Source organism: Phalangium opilio, unplaced genomic scaffold (assembly GCF_054372755.1).
Source record: "Phalangium opilio isolate 3A_F unplaced genomic scaffold, DU_Popi_V2 ptg000056l_1, whole genome shotgun sequence".
NCBI lineage: Eukaryota > Metazoa > Arthropoda > Arachnida > Opiliones > Phalangiidae > Phalangium > Phalangium opilio.
This window is the reverse complement of record NW_028324175.1, coordinates 5776920-5797197: the sequence shown is the minus strand read 5'-3', so window position 1 is coordinate 5797197 and position 20278 is coordinate 5776920. Positions and strand designations below refer to the sequence as shown.

Genomic DNA, 20278 nt, shown 5'->3' with positions numbered 1-20278 from the left:
AATATGAAATTTTGGATTTAAGGTTTGCGCTATTGTTTTGTTGAATGCATCAGTTTCAAAGATTATAAATATATTATACAAAAACAAGTATTATAAAAAAATTGCATTTATACACAATCCTTGGCGAAACAAGAACGCTTTTTCAACCCAGAAAAGGCCAAAAATTTCAAGTTAATATATGTATTGCAATTTGAAATTAAAAATAAACGATATGAGAAATTTGGATTTTACACAAAACGGGTATAAATGCGGGTTTTGGAAAAAAGGGGAGCTCAAATGTTCATGTATGAAAATAAACTTCTGGTGGTACTCTACTAGATATCGCTTCTTGGTTTAGATGAACCGGTACCGATACCATATCGGTATCGGTTCATCACTAAATCAGAATGTGCTCAAAAAGATGAAAACTTCGACGCTGAAAACGATTACTATCAGACCTTCAACAATCGCGTCATCGCATAGTGTAATTTAAATCAACCTAAATATATTTATTTTTATGTGTATTTAAACTTAGGCTCACTTTGAACCGTTAAATTCGCTCCATAATGGACACTTAAAACAAGACAATTTTATTAATCAACAAAATTCCAGTTGCACGCTGTACATCTCACGCCAGGATTGTCACATCGCGCGCAAATTTAATTCAAATCTCGCGATAAATATCATTTGGTATGGAGCGTGCCACGAGGATTTTGTTAATAAGAAGACAGGGCGTTACGCGATTGGTCAGAAGTCCTTATTTCAAATTATCCTTAAAACCTGAACCTAATTTGAATTTTAAAATCATTCGGAGACTGTATTTTCTGTATGTGTCACTATGCAGACTGGTCTTATAATTAGTGGAAGAATCGATAAAAAATCACTTGATTTTCCACTTCACCCTCCCTTTAAGGGGATTCTACTTAAGGGTATAACTCCTTTCTAAAATTCGTAATCTAATCTAGATTTCGTAAAATTATCAGAACCTTCATTAAAATTTCGAAAAAAAGAAAGGTTAATATCCTGTTAATATGTTGGCGGTGCATTATGGTAATGAGAATATATAGATCGAGGGGTCGGATGTTTTGGAAAAAGTGTACGGGATTTCGAATTCAATTTGATTTCTTCGGATTTTGTTTGATTTTTCCCGTGATTTCGAAGAATTTTGCGATATTTCAATTAATTTCGTTGGAATTTGAGGTATTTCTCGTGATTTCCTAGGATTTTGAGATTTTTCCCGTGATTTCAAAGGATTTTGTTGTTTTTTTTTATTTTGGATTTCGTAAATTTTGTAATGGATTTCGCGATTTCTTTACTGACTTCGCATCTGATTTTGTGATTTCGTTTCTAATTTTGTGATTTCGCTTCTGATTTTGTGATTTCTTTACTGAATTTGTGCTTTCTTTACTGATTTTGTTATTTCTTAACTGATTTTGTGATTTCTTCACTGAATTTGTGATTTCGTTACTGATTTCCGATTTTTTATGGGATTTCGAAATCAGCAAAAATACGTTTGATTTCTTTCCGGATTTATGATTTTGTTATTGATTTCGGATTTCTTAATTTGGATTTCGCGGGTAACGTACGGAATTTCGTGAATGACCGACCCCTCGGAGAATACGCTGCATACTTACACCGTTTGAGATGGCTAAGCTATGTTTTAAGTGACTTGATGTCCACTGCGTGACATTGATCTCCTTCAAACGAAATTCGATGTATTTATTGCTCATAAATACAAGTCTGCAATGTAAATTTAAAATGTTACACATTTTGCAATTATCTTTTCTGGAGAAAAATAAGAAAAGGTCAGTCCTACTTCACATTTTTAAGACTGAAAAGCACATAACGAGCGAACGAAAACCCCATTTCGTGAAACGGATTATACGGCGTCGTCATGAACAAATTCACTTTAGGATCCAGCCACTGAAAAATACATTCACTAACATTAAGCTCTCGTGCCTTATCAGTTCAAATTAAAACAAGGCCAAAAATCATTTTAAATTACTCCGTGTGGTTTACAATGTGCATATGTGCTAAAGTTTTACAGCACCCAACATCAATCTAAGCATAAGAAAATAATATATAGGGAGCTTTATATTATTTTCTTATGATCTAAGGCTATACAGTGGCTCGCATACACTATAAAGTTACGAAGAGTGCCGCATAAACTTGAGAAATGCCTGCCCACTTCGATATACGCGAAATACAGTAACCACGACACTATAAGCAAAAGTGGATGAGAGGAAAAGTATGAAAATGGCCAAAAGTGGCGAGTCATCAGAGTTTCGCCGTAGTTCACCGTTTTATTGGCGTAGCTATACTGGGCCTGTTCACTCCCTTAAAATAGGTCTTGTGTTAATTCGCGGTTACGCGGTTACCGTCGTCTGCTATTGTGTATGCTAGAACTTCCTCGATTTGTGTTTTTAGTCAGGACAGAGTATCTGGTAATGTTTTAAAAGGTATTTGAAGGTATAATATGGATTAAAGTAAGGTTATCGAAGCAATAGAAGAGCACATAAAACTATATACGTTTAAAACAAATCTCGGTAATTTAGCTATAGCGCGAGCAGCTTGCGTCGTGATGCGCGTGATCGAGTGGGCTATGGTTAAACCAAGGAGCATAAATGTCGGAACTACTTTCAGTCGCGAGTTTGCAAGTCCATCAGGCACTAGTAAACTAAATAGTTATTGGCGAAACTTTGATGTCCGCGTTTTTTAACACAGGCTCTATGGCCATTGCCATACTTTCCCTCTCATCCACATTTGCTATAAGGTGCCATTTCATATACATTTTTTTCTCTTTCCGTAAATCGTAGAAAATCAACACAATCAGAAACAAACCCTAACCCTTACAGTAAGAAATTGCACAATTTAGTTTGCCAAAACACTAAATCCGTCAACATACTGGTCAATCTTAGAAAGTTCGAAGCCAACCCAACCATTTCTAATCTTCTCGCAGTGAGGCGAGGCTGTCTATATATGTATACAAAATCTGGTTCTGAAGTCGAAAACCTGGGTGGCCTGGGACAATATAAACTCATACGGGACTAGCAAACAATGCGAAAGTCTTCGTTTCTAGGACGAGGTTAAAGGGACTGCAAAGAAGGCATCGGCGGGTGGGTTAAAATTATTTGAAATACGTCACAGATACCACGTGATGCCAAGATACAAAGGCTCCTCATGGAGTGAAACTGGGCATCTAGTCCTTGTTTTTCGCGAGATTGCAGCGCCGATTCCATGAAGTGGTAGTTTTCGAAATAAAACGAACTAAGCTTCTTTTAACCACGCCTCTCCTTGGTCACGTGCCTCTGACGTATTTCAAATTATTTTTACCCACCCGCCGATGCCTTCTTTACAGTCTCTTTAACAATAATTCCAGACTTCTACAAGAAACATTTCACAACTCCTTTTAGAACCCGAGCTTTATTCTGAACTTCAAAACCGTAATCGTGCCATGATTTTTGAACTTTCTGTAGGCCCGCCTCACCTTATTCTTACTAAGAAAAGGTAGGCAAGGTTGTCATTGGTCATGAAAAACCTGGGAAATTCTGAGAATATTAAAGCACGATTGAAAACCGGAAAAGCTAAATTTCATACTAGATGCTACCAGATGCTACACAACTACATTTCAATCAATGTGAATAATTATTTCCTCTCCGAGTGACTATGACACCACGGAAGGGCGTTACTGTGAACGTGTCTGTGTGTGAGTATGTGTCTGTCATCGCGTTCGCAGTTTGCAAATCGGAGCAAACGTGTTCTCAGAAAGCAATTTTTAATCCCATAGTTAGGATTAAGAAGCACGTGGCGATCGGCTAGTGTTACCAAAGAGGAGAGAAAGAGGGAGAGAGAATCAGTATTGGCAGCCGTGATCCATGCGTGGTGAAAACGGGGGTAAATCTACGGTACACCGCGGCGCTGCTTTCTCACGCACAGTTGACGTAGGGGATGACAGAGATAAGGCGAGGAGGTCAATCCCCCCAATACGCTAAGGATGTGCGTCCTAAAACTAAACGTACCGAAAATTATTTTTGCTACCCCCTTATTTTCACATTTTTCGGCGAACTTAATAAAGCGCATTTCTATCTCCCTCTCCTTTTTGATGTTACGAGAAACGTTTAGCCGATCCAATGGCAGGACTAACACAAAAGGTTCACGCAATTGGGGCTTTTCTTATCATTTATTGTGAATCAATCGCATTATATAACCTTAATTTTCAAAAATTCTTAAAAGAGGCATATGCCGGTTGAATTCAAACGTCAACAATAGCTATGTTTAAAATGATTTTAGGAATAAAGTTTCTTAAAACGATTTAACCAGAATTAAGCTAAATAAGTGACGATTAAAATAATTAATATCAATCATATTTATTTAATTATTTAAGAAAAATCCCTCAATTGCGTCTCGACTCGGACAGGTTGAAATTGGTTTCCCAACTTGTTTTTACCTCATGTGGAAATGCAAAAGTCAAGTTGTAGGGATTTCTCGGATTATATAATTCTTCCATTATCTTTTGTAGGAAAATTTTAATTGACTCCTCAAGGAACCTTTTCCTGAAAACAAAAACAAAAATATATATTGATAACATTAGGGGAAACCTAAAACATGGGCTAAAGCGTCTAAGGAACGAAATCAATTGCATTTTGCTGTATTTGAGTTAGTAAACGTGCTATGCCATTTTAAAGGGAGGGTGAAGTAGAAAATCAAGTTATTTTTTATCGATTCTTCTACTAATTATAAGACCAGCCTGCATAGTCAAACATTCAGGAAATACTTCCGAATGATTTTAAAATTCAAATTAGGTTCAGATTTAAAGGATAATTTTAACAAGGACTGCTGACCAATCGCGTAACGCCCTGCCTTTTTGTTAACAAAATTCTCGTGGCACGTTCCGTGTTGAATGAAATTTATCACGAGATTTGATAAAATTTGCGTGAGACATGGAGCGAGCCACGAGAATTTTGTTAATAAAAAGGCAGGGTGTTACGCGATTGGTTGGAAGTCCTTGTTTAAAATTATCCTTAAAATCTGAACCTGATTTGAATTTTAAAATCATTCGGAAGTATTTCCTGAATGTTTGACTATGCAGGCTGGTTTTAAAATTGGTAGAAGAATCGATAAAAAATCACTTGATTTTCTACTTCACCCTCTCTTTAGTAGGTTTATAGACCATGCTGCCTTATCGAGTGCTAAGCGGTACTTATCCGGTAATAGCTGTTAGCCGCGGCGTCGCTCGCGTGTAATAAGAACTTCCATCAAAAGAATATAAAGAATGGGTGGATTTTACTGTTGACTAATATTTTTGCAGCACCCTAGGAGCGAAGGCACTCGGCGTTGCCCGTCAGCCCGTGGAAACATTTTCTATTACTTTTCACGCGGACATTATTCCATAAAGAAGGGTTTTTAAGTTTTTGGCCGCCATTGAAAAAGATGGAAACAAATTGAAGCCAAAAAAACCATTCCGCCCGTCTATAGGTTAAAGGAAACCAGTGTACTAAATATTTTTGAAATCGGTTTGAAACGCGCGGACTTTGTTGCATAGAGAAGATTTTTTCATTTCTGGGCGCCATTTTTTAAGATGGCGGCGGATCGGGAAAAATCTTTTTAGTCCGCGCCTACTACTTATTAGTAACGTTTCTGCAAATTTTCAGCCTTCTAGGGCAAGCGGTTTGGGCTAGATTATCAGTCAGTCTGTCAGTCAATCAGTCAGTCAGGACTTTGATTTATATAGATATAGATGTGGATTCAAAGACGTTAAATGGGGCTTTAAACAATAAGGACTGGTAACTTTTTCCTCTCCGAGTGACGTTGACGACAAGGAGAGGTATTTTACTGGAGGTGTCTGTGTGCGTGTGTCTGTCACCGCGTTCGCATTTGCTAAATTCTCATAATAGACCTTTTCGCAAATTTATGCGCGCATGCGCTTGTCGTGCGTCGTGGATAAAATAGCAGACGACGCCATCGGCCTACGGAGAAATAGCTGGGATTGTAGATAACGGAGTAAATTTGAATCTAAACTATGATAAACTAAAAATATTGGAACTTAAAGAAGTTTGTAAAAATATGGGAATTGTATTTAAATCCTACTGGCGAATACACATGCACATTTTAGCTTTAAAATATGATAATATCGAAAATATTTCCCTTAATAACCAAGGCTTAGTGTCGGCTTCATAAATAATGTCGGTAACCAAGCAGGGCCGGGCAAACTGCTACTATCATGGTTTGCATCATACCTCCAGGGACGGTACCAATCAGTATACTATGCAAACAACAACTCCCAAAAACTCCAAGTAAAACATGGCGTTCCTCAGGGTAGCGTACTGGGGCCTATGTTATTTAATCTATACACATCAGTATTACATAACTGTCTACTACATACAACGGCCAATGAGTATGCTGATGACAACGCCTTAATCGGATCCGGATCAAATCTAGATCAGCTGATAAAGAACATGGAACAGGATGTCAAGGTGCTAAGGAATGGTCTCAATTTAAAAGGTCTCTTTTTAAACATTGACAAGACCAAATTTATGGTATTCTCCCCAAATAAAAAACTGCGAGTACACGCCGACCATTTAAATTCTTTGTGCAACGGCGAAATAACTCGTGTAACCTCTTTCAAGTACCTAGGGGTATGGATCGACGACCAATTAACCTGGACAGAGCAGATTAAATACGTCTCAAACAAAGTGAAAACTAGAATATGGCTCCTCAGACCTCTACAAAACTATCTGGATATATCTACATTGCGCCTAATCTACAATGCCTGTATAAAACCAGTTTTCGACTACGGAGATATCTTTTACCATAACTCCACCTCAAGCAATATTGCTAGACTAGAATCTCTTTATAAACTCTGTACAAAACTCATAACCAATACCCCAAAATATTCTTCCGCAACCAAGGCTAAAGAATTAGCCCAAATCACCTCCCCAACATTTAACTACAGATCAAATCTTTTAACTCTGATGTATAACATCAAAAATAAAAACGTCCCACAATACATGCAAGAGTGGTTCCCAGACCCTAAGAAATCTCGCTACAGTAGTGCTCACAGAAATAATTTTTATGTGGAGGTATTTGACTCTAAATTCCGCGCCAAAAGTGTTAAACATAGAGGCATCAAAGCCTGGAATGACCAAGCCACCTCAATAAAAACTCTAAAATCAAAGACTAAATTTAAATCTACCATAAAAGAACTTTTAAGTGCTTGACTTTTTTAATTTTCTTCCTAAATTAATTTTATCTTGACGGACACCTTTGTAAATAAGATTTTTTTTTTCTTAATGGTTGTTCCAATAAAAGCCTTTATTATTATTATTATTATCACAAGTAGAATAATCTTACATCTCCTTTTGTTATTATTAAAACCACGAGAGCAACCCCGCAAAAAAGAGCGCTTTCCCCGCGAGGGCCGCCGATTCCCGACCAGGCTCCGGTACCCACTAACGGAATTCATGTTACATATCCCCGTCTTTGGAGTTCCAACATTTTCGATTTATAACTCGTTCTCCTTTTCACAACAATTCTGTGAAATTAAATTTCCACTGTTTTACCATCCTTCTTTACTTTATACGACTGATTCTTGAATCCCACCCACTATCACAACACAGCATCCAGGCATAGTGCAAAGGCTTAAGAATCATATGAGAAAAATAATTGAACAATCCTACAAAATTGAACTAACTAAAAAAACCACTGGCTTAAATGAATTTTATTACACTTATTTTCCAAATTTATAAGAAAAAAATCAAGAAAATGTATCAAAAATGATCAGATTTAATGGCAAAGTTGATGCCTCTAAAATAATGAGGAAATCGGCGGAGGCTAAGACCGTAGTCTGCTATTTTATCCACGTTGTTACTAACACGCATGCGCCTCGCATTTTCCCCCACTTTTACCCTCCGACATGCGAAAAGGGCTATTTATTGAGAATCAATCGCTTTATATACCCCAAATTTCCAATAATTTTTAAAAATGATTTTTGGAATAAAGGTTCATAAAGCGATTTAACTATAACTAGGCTAAATTAATGACAATTAAAATAATTAATATAAATTATATTTATTTAAGAAAAACCTCAAATTATGTCTCGACTTGGAGAGGTTTATTTTGGTTTCCCAACTTGTAAATCCGTTGCATCCACATTGTCTTAAGACAACAAGATGACTAAACACAAAACACTACACACTGAGAAACTAATGTCAAAAAAACAATAGTTTTCACCATGTTTTTGATTGTTTAATGCTGTTATCCAGAAAAACCTCTAACAAGCCTTAATATATACAGGGAGTCGCTGTTTTTTGAAATTACATTACCTTAATTTTAAATATACAGCAAAACATTGTTTTTTTTACGTTAACGACTGTGGAAAAAGCAGCAATTTTTACCTCTCCGAGTGACGTATGTCACGGAGAGGTTCTGTAACGATCGTGTGTGTCTGTTTGTTTGTGTGTGTGTGTGTTTGTGTGTGTGTCTGTTGTTACACCCACGTGACCGCGTTCGCAGTTTCCAAATCGGAGCAAACGTGTTCGCCATTTCCGAACTGCTTTCACAGGTTCGGAAATGGCTCCTCTACTTGAGTTCTCACACCACCATCTTCTGGTCTTTGTCCATCCCACACGGACACCAGTCTGTACTTACTGGCTTCTAATCACCACCATCTTCTGGTCTACGTCCATTCCACTCGGACACCAGTCTTTACATACTGGCTTCTAATCACCACCATCTTCTGGTCTACGTCCATTCCACTCGGACACCAGTCTTTACATACTGGCTTCTAATCACCACCATCTTCTGGTCTTTGTCCATCCCACTTGGACACCAGTCTGTACATACTGGCTTCTAAACACCACCATCTACTGGTCTTCCGTCTATTCCACATAGACACCAATCTGTCTCATTGGCTTCTACTCCATTATCATCGTTTGGTTTTAGGATATACGCGGCGATCAGCTAGGGTTACGAGAAACGTCTAGCCTCCCTAAGGTGGGATCGCCACCAAAGGTTTTCGCAATTGCGCTTTTTCCTTACTATTATAATGGAAAAGAATCGTATATATACCCCAAAATTTGAAGAAAGCGGGCAAGAGGGGTATCCTTCACTTTAAACGTCAATATTAGCAAAGTTTGAGATGATAATAGGTATAACTTTATTTTAAACGATTTAACTATTATTAATGTTAATTATTGAAGATTAAAATAATTAAAAATAATTATATTTATTTAAATATTAAAGATAATCTTGTTTCTCAACTTAAAATTAATACGGAAAGAGTTAAAAAGCAGTCTATGTTTTTGTCTGTGTGTGTCCGTCCATTGTTACACTAGTGCGTCGCGTTAGCAGTTAGCCTTGTGTTGATGTGTTAAGAAATCATACAGAACCTTAATATTCCCTTTTTCCATAATATAAAGTGAATATGTGGAAGTATTTTTCGTAATTATGATGCATTTTGTACTTTTGTAGCTTTAAAGCTCTGTTTCATTTTGATATTCCAAAGATTTGTTTTAATATTGTTATTTGAAATGGCTGTTTATATATTACTTAAGCTATACTTCATCTGTATATAGAATAATGCTTGCTTTAGTGATTTCATGAAAAAAACTAAGACCTAGACTTCGGCGGGTATATTAAGTAGCATCCGCAATAGGCTTAGTGAAACAAAGAGTAAATAATTGAGGCCTGAGGTGAAGTAAACTTTGGGCTTTGATTTTCGTGTCTGAAATGAAGAGACATCAACGGTTCAGAGTGAGCCGAAAGTTAAATACACTATTAAATAATCACGTTAACATTTTATAATAGAAGAAAAGATTATGGTGGCAATTAGAATAGTAAAACGGCTAATGGTAAACGGGTAGTAGCTACAGACTTTTTATTCTCTTTATGGTGCGCATTGACTATTAGTGCGTCTATCTACAATTTAGATTTGGTGTTAATTAACGTTAACATTCATGTTGGCAAACTAAGAATATTGTTGAGGTGAGACGAGACGATAGTGTTTACACTGCAAACCAGTTGTGAATGTAGCTATCAGAATATACGGTAAACAGCTGAAGCGTAGACTTCATTTCCTGATCTTTTCCCCATTGACTGATTTCCATGTGTCCAAGATTTATCCTTATTGGATGTAAAATGTCGTCTGCTTTACTGTATTATTCGCTATGCTTGGAATACTGCTTCAATATTTCGTAAATTTTTACTTCAAAAAAGAGAAATAATTCCATATCTAGGTAAATAAGTTTGTAGTAGTAGACCTCTTGACTCGGAGAGGTAATATTTTGGTTTTCCCAACTTGTTTTTTCTCAAACGGAAGTGCAGGATATGTTATTATTAATAGAACGTTGCTGTTTTCCGGGAAAAAAAGGATTCAGCCGTGAAGAATACAGTAGTGTATAATTAAAAACACAGATAGTTACACTATTAAGTATAAATTTAACGTATATTTTACTGTATAATCCACCGTAAATTAAAGTTTTGCATACTATAATTTGAACATTAAGAACTTTACTTTAAACCTTGAAGCACTTTATTTTAAACCTTGAAGCACTTTATTTTAAACCTTGAAGCGCTTTAATTTAAACCTTGAAGCAATATAACCTAATCTTACCTAATCATGCTAAGCCTTTTGGAAAAGGTCCGCGTTTATTATGAAAGGACCCATATGAAAATAAAAATATTTTGGAAAGTCAGTGAATTGCTAATTTTAAAATCAATTTTTTAACTTTGCAATTTCTCTTCTTCATTATAATTTCAACCTACTTATTTCTAAAATTGACCGAAAATGTACAAAACGTGTTAGGCGACACTCTGAAACGTGTTAGGCGACATTCTTAAAAGCGTTATGCGACACTCTTAAAAGCGTTATGCGACACTCTTGGAGTGGTGTCGCTAGGCCTTTTATGGGGGCTATAGCGCCCCCAAATTTCAAAGTTAGCCCCCTCAAAATAATCCGAACACTAACTTCTAAATCGTCGACTTTAGTTACAGTTAGAGAAATTTCCGCTTCAAAAACGTCGTTAGTGTCAAACTGTTCCAAGTTCTCGCACTTCCATGGATTTTCTTTTTATAAATATAGAAGAGTAGATTAGGTCAAACGCGTTTCTGGTGCTCGAAAAACTCTTCGTAAAAAGAGATTATTAAATTTGACGAATACGTCTGTATCTACTGCTGGGATATTAGGGCCTCCAAAACCAATTTAATACCCGATGCATTTATACTAATTTATAACTTTCTGCCTTTTTCAGAAGTTATTAAGTCGGTGAAAATGACCAACTTACCATGCAGTTTCACGCTGGATTTTAAGTCGATCAAGTGGCCAACTATTTATGTAGTTTCACATTAATGCGAGAACTACCCTTGCTTGTTAGAACTGTCCTCTTAAGTTCTCTCAAGGTTGAACCTTGCTAAGCACATAGCGCTATTTGCTGATAAATCAACCGCTCGGGAAGGTGTCATACGACACTCAGAAAGCGTTATTTAAACTCGGAAAGGTGTTGTGCTGCACCCTTTAAGGAATTGCGCAACACTCATATGGGAGTAAAAATTAACTTTTAGTTCGATATAAGAGTTAAAAAAGTGTTAAACTGAACCTCTGTTGCACCATTTTATTCTTATCTTTGACACTAATTGCTCAAATAAGTTTTATTAAACCCTTTCTGGGGTGTAAATGAACACCTGTAATGGTGTCAAATTTGGACCCATATAAACTACTTTTAAGGGGGAAGACAACTGAAGACTAATCAAAATAGCCCGTTTTAGTTCGAGTCCAGTCCCCAAAATAATAGCCCTATACGGATAAAATTTTACTGACTTATAGTTCAAACCTTTTCCTAACGATTAAAATATTTTTCATTATTTTTAACTCAATATTTAAGTCAGAATATTTTTTCCCGCCGGTGAAGTTTTGGATGTAGTTATTCGAGTGCAACTCTTACAATTCAATACCTAATGTTTTGTCCAATATGTCATTCGAAAGACAATTTTGAGCTGTATCGATTAAAATAATTTTCAATTAAATCCGTCCACTAATAAAAGAGCTGCACCAGAAAAACTTCAAATTTAGACAGCTTCAATACTTAATTCCTAGAGGGCAACCTATCTGGGTATAGGCTAAACTCTGAACTTCTCATACTATGTAGAATTTTTCCTTCTATGCTGGTATAAAGACTAGCGGAACGAATGGCAAAGGCAAAACTGGTCGGCTGGCCCCCACGGCGAGATTTTGAAGTTCTTTTGTTGTACAGAACTACCGAGGGGAGGGGTATATACGGGAGACTATGAATGCGATTTGCAAAGGCTTCATTCGCTTAGTCAAAGAATTTTGTTGCTCGTGGATTTCGGGGCTATTCCCGCTTATCACCAACAAAATTCTAGTTTATTCTTCTTGAAATTAGGTCTCACTGACCCTCTCACGGGTGTTCAAATAAAATTTACTTTACTAAAAGATTTTTAATAATTAAAGGGAGTCAGAAATGGTCATACAACCAGTTTTAATCGATTTAGATTAATTTAAAGTAATTTTCATGTTATTTTATTATTCTAAATATAGATAGCTTCCACTAAAAGGGCTAGAGATATTTCCTCCCCCTCTCTCAGCTTTAACTGCAGTGCAGTCAGGTCCTCTGAAATTAGCCGAGTTAGTCCAGTAGCGAGTGAAACTGAATTGCTAGCCTTCCTCTCTACATTTTGTTTGGCTCACAAACGGTCTGGCGTCGAAAAGAGATGTGGTCGTTGTCTGATTCTTGGTATTGCCGTAATATTTCTTCCTATAATGTCGTTGGCGCTTATTGCGACTAAGAACTTTACCTGGTGGTCTTTTGTTTTCTATTAACTTGATTTTTTTCTTAGGGGTGATTAAGGAAGACTTAACTCTGTTGCCATATACATTTTAATTTCGAAGTTGGTTAGGAAAAGTTTTGCTAAATAAATTAAAAACTAATCTCGTTGTAACAAAATTGACTACTAGTGGCGGCAGAGAGGGGCGTAGACTGTGTATCCCTCCATCTGGGCTCGCTCTTGTAAGAGGGGATACTGTACGCGCCCAGTAGGGGGATGACAGTCATGACACTGAGCTAAGAGAGAAGAGTATGACGTTTGCATACGCACTGCCATTACTGTATTAAAATGATGCAAAGGTTCACTAACCGTAAACTGCGTGTACATTTTAGGAGTAAGACTCACACCTTATCTGACACTCAAATTATCCCTTCTTTCGAATAGCGCTACATTTATTGTGCATTAGGCCTAGTCCAGACCCTCTTAAATGTCACCATGTTTCAGATGAATACTTCAGTGCCTTCAAAGCTATGCTAAATGTATTTCAATAGGGAAGAGAAGTACAGCTCTAGTTTTATAGGTATTGTAGCTTCAAGAAAAAAAAACTTTACAGATATTACAAGCGTTTCTATTGAAAAAGGGGTAACGGAGTCACGCGAGGGACAAACCACTCGCGTAATGGTGGTCAATGAAAGAAATTGTGCTATCCAAAGATAAAATTCCCGTAAAATTCTCAGGTGTTCACAGGTCAGGTGGACGGATTTAATTGAAATTTTTTTTAATCGATACAGCTCAAAATTGTCTTTCGAATGACATATTAGGCAAAAAATTAGGTATTGAATTGTAAGAGCTGGTCTTGAATAACTACAGCCAAAACTTCACCAGCGGGAAAAAGTATTCTGACTTATATATTGAGTTTAAAATAATGAAAACTATTGAAATCGCTAGGAGAGGGTTTAAACTATAAGTGAGTAAAAACAGTGGGGTTTCTGCGACCAAAACATGCCGGGAAACCAGTGCTCGGGACTGATAGGAATGGTGGCCCGAAACGTAAGATGACTTAGATAGATGTCCCCCCACCCCCCTTTATGACCACGCATATCGCTTTAAACGCTGAATAGGAGGTTGACGTGGGCATTTCAACGGTGACCCCGACTCCGGAACGCGGTCGCTTCGTGGACTTTTCCTTCCCGTACGCCTACGACGAAATTACCTTCGTCACCAAAGAACCGGAGTCGCGCGATTTGGTCGACGACCTCCTTTTCACCAAACCTTTTCAAGTTCAAGTACAGACTGTTAAAGAAGTCTTTGCGCGTTGCGTTTTTCGCACATATTTTACTATATTTCAAAAACTATTAGAGCTAGCGCTCTGGAATAAAGTGCGTTATAAAAGTTTTGCATTCCTCTTTCATATTTTACCCGTACCACAGTTGTCCTTTGCATACTTATACCGGAAACCAGAAATGTCAAAATTATCAATATTGGATTCTCGAGGATATAAATGCGATTTTCGGATTCCTTGGGGTCGATTCATATTTGAAAAGTTTTCACCAAATTCAATTCGGATCAATAGGTCACGAGTAATCAGCCTTTATTCAAAACCTGGCAACTTTGGTTAGATTGGCGATAATTCATAATCGAGTATCGAATCTTTGTCGTAATAATGCTTGTTATATGTTATGGCACCTTATGCGTATTAATAAAAACTGTCATTGTAGACAAAGACGGGAAAGTGTAAAAGATAAGTGTAGAAAATGAATTGCCAGAAGTAACAGATATTAAAATTTTTACTTTTGAAGACATGATCATAAAACATCGATTATTTTAAAAAATTCTTATCTTAGTTTTTTTCACCAAATTTTCATTAAACTCAATATATTTTTCTACATTATTTACACAAGGATTTTGCTCTATATAATAGTTCCAGAAAAAAATGGTATCTTCAAGTTTTTTGATACTAGGTTTTAGTTCAAATACTCCAATTTTTATATTTTATAATTGGAAATATTGCCAAGCAGAAAATTACAAAGGCCGTTTGACTGTGATGTAGTTATTAATGTTCAAAAGATATTTTGGGACCTATACATCACGTTAATTTTGATACTTTTAAAACTTTCAAAATAACGACTACGATTTTCACACAGTTTTTTTTCAACCATTTTCTGACTATTTTATTCTCCTCATAGGACCGAATACTCAAAACTCATTGTAAATTTTTGGTATAAAAAAAAATGTACACGCGTACTGGTTTTGAAATGATGCACATGTTTCGTGACAAAATATTTTGACTAATTTTTGTGAAAAAACCTAAGATAAGAATTTTTTAAAATAATCGATGTTTTATGATCATGTCTTCAAAAGTAAAAATTTTAATATCTGTTACTTCTGGCAATTCATTTTCTACACTTATCTTTTACACTTTCCCGTCTTTGTCTACAATGACAGTTTTTATTAATATCTGTTACTTCAGTCTTAATATTAATTCAAATTCAGAAACCTTAGGAGAGTAAAAGTATTAGGGCATTGTGCATACATTAGTAAACGCGTTTGAACTAGCCAACCATCTATTATAAAACTGTCATTCCTGACTGCTTGACTTGACAATGAACGTCCGATCAAACTCAAATTGCTTTCCCGTCATTTTCACATGCAAATACAGAGGAAGCTGTACATAGTTATACCATAAAAAGATTCCGTACACCTGAGCACCAACACATGTCATATACTTATCAAGTTCAATTACCAGTCATCTGTAATCTAGCTTAATTACCAGTCGTCGGTAATCTAGCTTTATTACCAGTCGTCGGTAATCTAGCTTAATTACCAGTCGTCGGTAATCTAGCTTAATTACCAGTCGTCGGTAATCTAGCTTAATTACCAGTCGTCGGTAATCTAGCTTAATTACCAGTCGTCGGTAATCTAGCTTAATTACCAGTCGTCGGTAATCTAGCTTAATTACCAGTCGTCGGTAATCTAGCTTAATTACCAGTCTTCGGTAATCTAGCTTAATTACCAGTCGTCGGTAATCTAGCTTAATTACCAGTCGTCGGTAATCTAGCTTAATTACCAGTCGTCGGTAATCTAGCTTAATTACCAGTCGTCGGTAATCTAGCTTAATTACCAGTCTTCGGTAATCTAGCTTAATTACCAGTCGTCGGTAATCTAGCTTAATTACCAGTCGTCGGTAATCTAGCTTAATTACCAGTCGTCGGTAATCTAGCTTAATTACCAGTCGTCGGTAATCTAGCTTAATTACCAGTCGTCGGTAATCTAGCTTAATTACCAGTCGTCGGTAATCTAGCTTAATTACCAGTCGTCGGTAATCTAGCTTAATTACCAGTCGTCGGTAATCTAGCTTAATTACCAGTCGTCGGTAATCTAGCTTAATTACCTGCCGTCGGTAATCTAGCTTAATTACCTGCCATCGGTAATCTAGCTTAATTACCAGTCGTCGGTAATCTAGCTTAATTACCAGTCGTCGCTGATCTAGCTTAATTACCAGTCGTCGCTGATCTAGCTTAATTACCAGTCGTAGGTAATCTAGCTTAATTACCAGTCGTCGGTAATCTAGCTTAATTACCAGTCGTCGGTAATCTAGCTTAATTTCCAGTCGTCGGTAATCTAGCTTAATTTCCAGTCGTCGGTAATCTAGCTTAATTTCCAGTCGACGGTAATCTAGCTTAATTTCCAGTCGTCGGTAATCTAGCTTAATTTCCAGTCTTCGGTTATCTAGCTTAATTTCCAGTCGTAGGTAATCTAGCTTAATTACCAGTCGTAGGTTATCTTGTTAACTTAATATACATGTGTGGGGTCCTTTTCCAACTTAACTTGTTAGCTAACACAAGCTTAGGTTCTCTTGTTTTTTTACCACTACGAAAATTGGACCAAATAGCCTTAACCGTGCTAACATCATAAACTGACTATTATCCATGCTTAAATAACGCAGATTGGGGTAATTTTGAAAATTTAAATTAAACATACTTAAACTTAAAATTAATCAATGAAAGCTGGAAAGCACAAATACTAAATATGAGGCTTTCGTTTAAAACCGTTTTCAAATCAAACAAACGTATAGTTATATCATGACGGCTACAACAAGATGGTTATCTGTAAAATATTTTCCCATGTTATTTCTATGGGAAAATTTCGAGGTTTTCGTCAAAATCTATGATTATTTTTATGGAAATGAAAACCACCCTTAGCAACTTTATTTTTTATAAAATAAACTATTAAATTGATCTCTTTGAAATTTTAACCACATATTTAGGGCCCGAATTGTAGTTCTGTGGAATTTTTTCAAAGCAGTTAATACGATACAAAAAAAGTTATGACCAATCAAAAAACCATCCTTATACATTAAAGTCGGTATGAAGTCTTATCTAAGAGAGCTACCGCTCTCATAGAATATATATGATTGGTCTTGTGGCGCAATACTTCGAAACAAATCAGACGTTGATTAAAGGGATGGTGAAGTGGAAAATAAAGTAATTTTTTATTGATTTTTCCATAAGACAGTGAAACATCCAAGAAATAACACCGAACGATTTTTAAACTACGATTAGTTTGAAATTTCATGAATAATTTCAAATAAGGACCTCCGACCAATCGCGTAGCGCCCTGCCTTTTTATGAACAATTTTCTCTTGGCACGCTGCGTGTTGAATAAATTTATCGCGAGACTTGAAAAAATTTGCGCGATGTGACAATTGTGGCGCGAGACATGGAGCGTGCCACGAGAATTTTGTTAACAAAAAGGCACGGCGTTACGCGATTGGTCGGTGTTCCTTTTTTGAAACTATTCTTAAAATCTTAGCCTAATTTGAATATTAAAATAAATGGGAGGTATTTCCTGAATTTTTCATTATGCATACTGGTCTCAGGATTAGTAGAAGAATCAATAAAAAATCACTTTAATTTCCTTTTCCCCTCCCTTTAAGAGAAAACCTGCGTCTTTTGAAGGAGAGAAGCGATTTGAAAATATTGTTATTTGGGCCATGATATCATAATATTTAGAACTCACATTAATTACGTTTGGGCCTTCAGCCCGACTCATTGCAGCCCAGTGAAAAACTCATTCATGATGGCATATGCGCTTCACGAGATCCCTTCAAATAGACATATTCGACTATTCCTTATAAGAAACAACTTCAGAGGAGATGGCTTCTATGCTAGGAATTTTCGCTACGCGATTGAGCTTCTCTAAACGGAGCCTGAGGTTGGGCTATAGCCTCCCGCGTTTACTGCAAATGTGAGACCAGGGATAGATTTAGTTTTAGAAGTGGGAATAGAGAATAGAGTAATCTAGGGGCGCGTCAAATTCCACGGAAAGGAAGGGTATGAAAGGAGAGGCGTGTCAAAGCAACAAAGGTAAAAAGGAATAACGTATTTTTCGCCGATCCCGTCAACAACGTCAGCAAAACGTAGCTTAAGTGAGCAATCAGAAAATTTTAACTTTTCATCACTCGTTAGAGGGAGGGCTCTATACTGGGCTATGAGTCGGACTGAATTAAACACTAACCGTTCTCCAATCCTACTACTAAAATTAAATCTATCTCTGTTGAGGCTTAATAATAAAGCCGACCGCAACCAAAGCATGGGCAAAGGCGTATTTCACAACTGACGTTCAAAGTTACCGATGGAAAACCTAACAAATAAATGAGGAAAAAAATTAATGCCGGTAACAATGATCACAACTGAAAATAACAGCTAACAGCTAAAACGAACCCGAACGGTAAACACTTGAAGTTGGTCTCTCTGCGCTGCTGGTCTGCTACTCCTTTCGTTTATTTTCTATGGTAAAAATACTAACTTTGGGAGGTATTGGGATATTAGGCCATTTTGTGTTTTAAGACTTTTATTGTGTAGGAAAGAAAATTATCCTTTTTAAAGAAATTTTGGATAACCATTAATATCATTATTGATAACTAGTTAAAAGTTGAAAAATATTTATAAAATTTGGAGGAAAATTTTCAAATAACAAGACTTCCTTCGAGTTTCAAACTGAAGAATGCTCGTGTGCTTTATTGAACTATTTTATACAAACAAGACAGTCACTTTCAGCTTGAATTTTTGCTTGATATTTTATTGGACATACCCTAGCCCTTAAAGGGAGGATAAAGAGGAAAATAAAGTTATTTTTTATCGATTCTTCTTCTAATTATAAGACCATTTTGCATAGTGAAACATCCAGGAAATACCGTCTGCGTTCTTGAACAATTTATTACAAACAAGACTGTCACTTTCAGTTTCAATTGTATTTTACTTAACCTCGCTTAGCCCTTAAACACATTTTTAATCTTTTATTAAATGACAGGTATGATTATAGTTTGTGGGTAATCAGCCATAACTGACGTAAATCGCCGAGTATTAAGTGGAAACTATTTTTACAGTATATATCAGATCTCGGGGACTTCCGGAAAATATGTCTCAAAAAAAAAAGAAATAAATTTTTTTTTTTTTTTTTGGTTATAACATTTGGGGGTGACGAGCTAGGGCTTGAGAAGCATTAGAACTCCATAGGGAGGCGATAAACAACAAAATTTTGGAAAAGGTGTAATATTATTTGGGAAGTAAATGAAGATAAACAACAAAATTTTGGAAAAGGTGTAATATTATTTGGGAAGTAAATGAAGATAAACAACAACTTTTTGGAAAATGCGTAATATTATTTGGGAAGTAAAAGAAAGATAAAGAGACATATTTTCCGGAAGTCCCCGAGGTCTGATATATACTGTAAAAATAGTTTCCACTTAATACTCGGCGATTTACGTCAGTTATGGCTGATTACCCACAAACTATAATCATACCGTTTGCCCCCCATCCAACCATACTAAAAACTTGAGATTCGAGTAAAAAGGGGCCGAGTAATTAAACAAAATGTTCATGAACATACCCTCCATAGGATTAACATTACACTATACTATGGAGGCTCATAACTCTGGTTGTACTAGAGATACGGGGATGTTCTTTGATTGTGTTATAGCCTCCCCTCCTTCGTTAACATTTGCTCCATAGGATACTCCATATACGGGAAAAACCTGGAAATATCAGGGAAATTTGTTTTCCAAAAGTTGTATGAACCCTGATTACTTAATAGCATAGAGGAGGATATTGTTATTATTACATGAGAATTTAATTTTGAATTTTATTTGTCCCTTTGCGTTATAGTAAGAATAAGCGACCCAAAGTTCCCACGAAGAAGCCAGTTTCCAATACTCTGGCAACGACGACTCCTCTTGTTCGACACGTATTCGAAACCCTCTTTGCCGAACAGATTTCTCAAGATCCATCTCAGTCGACCAAGGTTGATTGGCGCAAAAAGCGGTGCATGATTTGCGAGGTGAGTGAACGCTTTTTTTCCTGTAAAAAGGGGGAAAATCGGGCTTAAGTCAGGGATTTTCTAAAGCCATTGATGGGACAGAAGGTCAGGGACTTCGTTTGGGAAATTAAACAGCAGTGCATGACTATGAAGTGGACCCTGGTAATCACCTTTAAATGGTCAGGGATAAGCTGGAGGTGTCAGG

At 36.5% G+C, this 20278-nt stretch overlaps 1 protein-coding gene across 1 annotated transcript in view; it reads left to right on the top strand.

The window, feature by feature from the left end:
* LOC149668197 (DNA (cytosine-5)-methyltransferase 1.S-like) overlaps window positions 1–20278 on the top strand; it is a 177101-nt gene that overhangs the window by 60021 nt on the left and 96802 nt on the right. The gene's annotated exons all lie outside the window — the stretch shown is intronic.